The sequence below is a fragment of the Arachis ipaensis genome, chromosome B2 (assembly GCF_059453495.1).
Source record: "Arachis ipaensis isolate K30076 ecotype BB chromosome B2, ASM5945349v1, whole genome shotgun sequence".
Classification (NCBI taxonomy): domain Eukaryota; kingdom Viridiplantae; phylum Streptophyta; class Magnoliopsida; order Fabales; family Fabaceae; genus Arachis; species Arachis ipaensis.
This window is the reverse complement of record NC_142437.1, coordinates 93,673,738-93,678,527: the sequence shown is the minus strand read 5'-3', so window position 1 is coordinate 93,678,527 and position 4,790 is coordinate 93,673,738. Positions and strand designations below refer to the sequence as shown.

Below are 4,790 nucleotides of genomic sequence, written 5' to 3'. Positions count from 1 at the left end.
GATCATAAGCTTCTTCTTCAGAGGAAGCTTCCTTAGTGCTGCCTGTTGCTGCTTGCATTTCAGACAGACTCTGAGAAATCATATTGACTTGTTGGGTCAATATTTTATTCTGAGCCAATATGGCATTCAGAGTATCAATCTCAAGAACTCCCTTCTTCTGAGTTGTCCCATTATTCACAGGATTCCTTTCAGAAGTGTACATGAATTGGTTATTTGCAACCATTTCAATGAGTTCTTGAGCTTCTGCAGGCGTCTTCTTCAGATGAAGAGATCTTCCAGCAGAGCTATCCAATGACATCTTGGATAGTTCAGACAGACCATCATAGAAGATTCCTATGATGCTCCATTCTGAAAGCATGTCAGAAGGGCACCTTCTGATCAATTGCTTGTATCTCTCCCAAGCTTCATAGAGGGACTCACCATCCTTCTATCTAAAGGTTTGGACTTCCATTCTAAGCTTCCTCAATTTTTGAGGTGGAAAGAACTTTGCCAAGAAGGCATTGACTAGCTTTTCCCAAGAGTTCAGGCTTTCCTTAGGTTGTGAATCCAACCATGTTCTAGCTCTGTCTCTTACAGCAAAAGGAAAGAGCATAAGTCTGTAGACTTCAGGGTCAACCCCATTGGTCTTGACAGTGTCACAGATTTACAAGAACTCAGCTAAGAACTGATGAGGATCTTCCAATGGAAGTCCATAAAACTTGCAATTCTGTTGCATCAGAGAAACTAATTGAGGCTTAAGCTCAAAGTTGTTTGCTCCAATGGTAGGGATTGAGATTCTTCTCCCATAGAAATCAGGAGTAGGTGCAGTAAAGTCACCAAGCACCTTCCTTGTATTGTTGGCATTGTTGTTATTTTCGGTTGGCATGGTTTCTTCTTCTTTGAAGAGTTTTGTTAGGCCCTCTAAAGAGAATTATTCTTTAGCTTCTCTTAGCTTTCTCTTCAAGGTCCTTTCAGGTTCAGGATCAGCTTGAACAAGTATGCCTTTATCTTTGTTCCTGCTCATATGAAAGAGAAGAGAACAAGAAAGTAGGGAATCCTCTATGTCACAGTATAGAGATTCTTTGAGGTGTCAGAGGAAAAGAAGAATAGAAGGAGGAGGTGGAGAAGAGGGAATTCAAACTTATCAAGAGGGACAGAGTTCGATTTGCACCTTGATGAGGAGTCTTAGTCCTTTAAATAGAAGGATGTGAAAAGAGGAGAAGAATTTTCGAAAATAAATTAAAAAGATTTTGAAATAATTAAAAAGAAATTTGAAAATTTGATTGAGATTTTCAAAAACTAAGATTGGGAAAGAAATCAAGTGATTTTTTGAAAAAGATTTTGAAATCAGAAATTTAAAAAGATATGATTGAAAATTAATTTTGAAAAAGGGTGTGATTGAAAAGATATGATTGAGAAGATGTGATTGAAAATCAAATTAAAAAGAGAAAGTTTTGAAACTAAAGTTGATTACTTGACTAACAAGAAATTAGTAGATATGATTCTAAAATTTAAAATTTGATCCTTTCTTAATAGGCAAGTAACAACTTGAAAATTTTTGAAGTAAATCTTGAATTGAAGCAAGGATTTTTGAAAATAGTAAAAATAAATATAAAATGGAAAGAAATTGATTTTGAAAGAGATATGATTGAAAAGATATGATTTGAAAAAGATTTGATTTTGAAAAATTATGAAAACTAAAAAAAATGTGAATTAAAAACAAAATCTTCCCTCTAGTGTCATCCTGGCGTTTAACGCCCAAATCTCTACCTTTTTGGGCGTTAAACGCCCAGCTTTTTCTGTTGTGGAGAATGTTCTGAATCTTCAATTCTCTGTATTATTGACTTGAAAAGACATAGTTTTAAAAAAATATTTTTGAATTTTTGATGATGGGAATCAATAAAAAATGCAACTAAGATCAAATAAACAATGCATGCAAGACACCAAACTTAAAAGTTTGTATACTAAGGACTATAACAATGTAAAAATGCATGTAAGAAACAACAAAACATACAAAACAAGAGAATTTGAAGATAAAAGCAATGAAATCATCAAGAACAACTTGAAGATCAATGAAGAACAATATGTATAAATTTTCAAAAATTAGAAGGATAAAGACATGCAATTGACACCAAACTTAAAATTAGACAATAGACTCAAACAAGAAACATAAAATATTTTTAGTTTTATGATTTTAATTTTTTTTTTGTATTTTTTTCAAAAATTATATAGAAAAGAAAATAAAGAGAATCAAAACTTTTAATAAGAATTCCAGGAATCATGCAATGTTAGTCTAAAGCTTCAGTCTAAAAAGATTAGACATGTTTGGCCAAGCTTCAGCAGGACATTACATTCAATAGCTAAATTGATGAGAATCAATCAGCTTTTGTGATGATAAGAACATCACCTTGAAACTCTAGAATTCATTCTTAAAAATTCTGAAAAAAAATACCTAATCTAAGCAACAAGATGAACCGTCAGTTGTCCAAACTCAAACAATCCCCGGCAACGGCGCCAAAAACTTGGTGCACGAAATTGTGATCATCAACAATGGCGCCAAAGGACTTGGAGCTCTCAAACGTGAATCACACTTTGTCACAATTCTGCACAACTAACCAGCAAGTGCACTGGGTCTTCCAAGTAATAAACCTTACGTGAGTAAGGGTCGATCCCACGGAGATTGTCGGCTTGAAGCAAGCTATGGTCATCTTGTAAATCTCTGTTAGGTGGATTCAAATGGTTATGGAGTTTAAGGTGATGAAAATAAACATAAAATAAAGATAGAGATACTTATGTAATTCATTGGTGGATTTCAGATAAGCGTATGAAGATGCTTTGTTCCCCTTGAACCTCTGCTTTCCTATTGCTTTCTTCCAATCATTCATACTCCTTTCCTTGGCAAGCTTTATGTTAGGCATCACCGTTGTCAATGGCTACATCCCGTCCTCTCAGTGAAAATGGTCCTGATGCTCTGTCACAACATCGGCTAATCAGCTGTCGGTTCTCGATCATGTCGGAATAGGATCCATTGATCCTTTTGCGTCTGTCACACGCCTCACAATCGCGAGTTTGAAGCTCGTCACAGTCATCCCTTCCTAGATCCTTCTCGGAATACCACAGACAAGGTTTAGACTTTTTGAATCTCAGGAATGGCTGCCAATAATTCTAGCCTATACCACGAAGGTTCCAAGCTTAGATTAGAAACCCAAGAGATACGCATTCAAGCCATTGCTAGTAGAACAGAGGTGGTTGTCAGGCACAAGTTCATAGGTGAGAATGATGATGAGTGTCACGGATCATCACATTCATCAAGTTGAAGAACGAATGAATATCTTGGAGAAGAAATAGACTTGAGTTGAATAGAAAAATAATAGTACTTGTATTAATTCATGAAGAACAGCAGAGCTCCACACCTTAATCTATGGTGTGTAGAAACTCCACCGTTGAAGATACATAAGAACAAGGTTCAGGCATGGCCGTGAGGCCAGCCCCAAACGTGAAAAAGTCTATCAAAGTCTGAGTAAAAGATGAAAATACAATAGCAAAGGGTCCTATTTATAGAAAACTAGTAGCATAGGGTTACAGAAATAGGTAATTAATGCATAAATCTTCTTCCGGGCCCACTTGGGTGTGCTTGGGCTGAGCATTGAAGCATTTTCATGTAGAGACTTTTCTTGGAGTTAAACGCCAGCTTTTGTGCCAGTTTGGGCGTTTAACTCCAACTTTTGTGCCAGTTTTGGAGTTAAACGCCAGAATTCTTAAGCTGACATAGAACGCCTATTTGGGCCATCAAATCTCGAGCAAAGTATGGACTATTATATGTTGCTAGAAAGCCCAGGATGTCTACTTTCCAACGCAATTGAGAGCGCGCCAATTGGGCTTCTGTAGCTCCAGAAAATCCACTTTGAGTGCAGGGAGGTCAGAATCCAACAGCATCTGCAGTCCTTTTTCAGCCTCTGAATCAGATTTTTGCTCAGGTCCCTCAATTTCAGCCAGAAAATACCTGAAATTACAGAAAAATACACAAACTCATAGTAAAGTCCAGAAGAGTAATTTTTATTTAAAAACTAATAAAAATATAATAAAAACTAACTAAAATATACTAAAAACATACTAAAAACAATGCCAAAAAGCGTATAAATTATCCGCTCATCACATACGCCTAGCCCGACCCTATGCGGCTCGTCTAGAGCAGTCTCTCCATAGCCTTCCTGTAGCATCGCCCACTTCATGGAGTAACTTTCTACGAATTGACTTTTCTTAACCAATTCAGGAGAATTCATTAACCTTTGAGGATTCACGTAGTTAAAGATGTCTCTCCTAAGTCCTTTCTCATACTAAGCACACTTCCATGCCTCATAGTCAGCTGGATTTCCTTGACAAACTTTTGAGAGATGACACAGGTTATCGAATTCACGGGTATAGTCAGCAATAGACATATTCTCTTGCTTCAACTGCATTAACTCCAACTCCTTTGCAATGCGAAGTGCATGTAAAAAATATTTCTCGTAAAATTCCGTCTTGAATCTATTCCAAGGGATATCTGTTAACTCCATCTGCAAGGTATGATATAACTCCTGCCACCATTTCTGAGCATCTCCCTCCAACATGTAAGTCACTATTTTCACTGACTGTACTTCTGGAACGTGTTGAGTGTATAAAAACCTCTCCACGTCTCGAAACCACCGATCAGCCTCTAACGCATTGGCATTTCCATTAAACGGAGGTGGACCACTCTTGAGGAAATCAGTGAGGGTCATAGACCTATAGTATTGACCTACGTTGCTTGTACCAGCACCCGAGCTTCCGTC

At 37.1% G+C, this 4,790-nt stretch overlaps 1 non-coding gene across 1 annotated transcript; it reads left to right on the top strand.

The window, feature by feature from the left end:
• The first annotated feature begins 352 nt into the window (after positions 1-352).
• On the top strand, positions 353-460 carry LOC148574876 (small nucleolar RNA R71). The gene has a single exon (XR_015906756.1). It is a non-coding gene; the product is annotated as a small nucleolar RNA R71 (small nucleolar RNA).
• Positions 461-4,790: the final 4,330 nt, after the last annotated feature.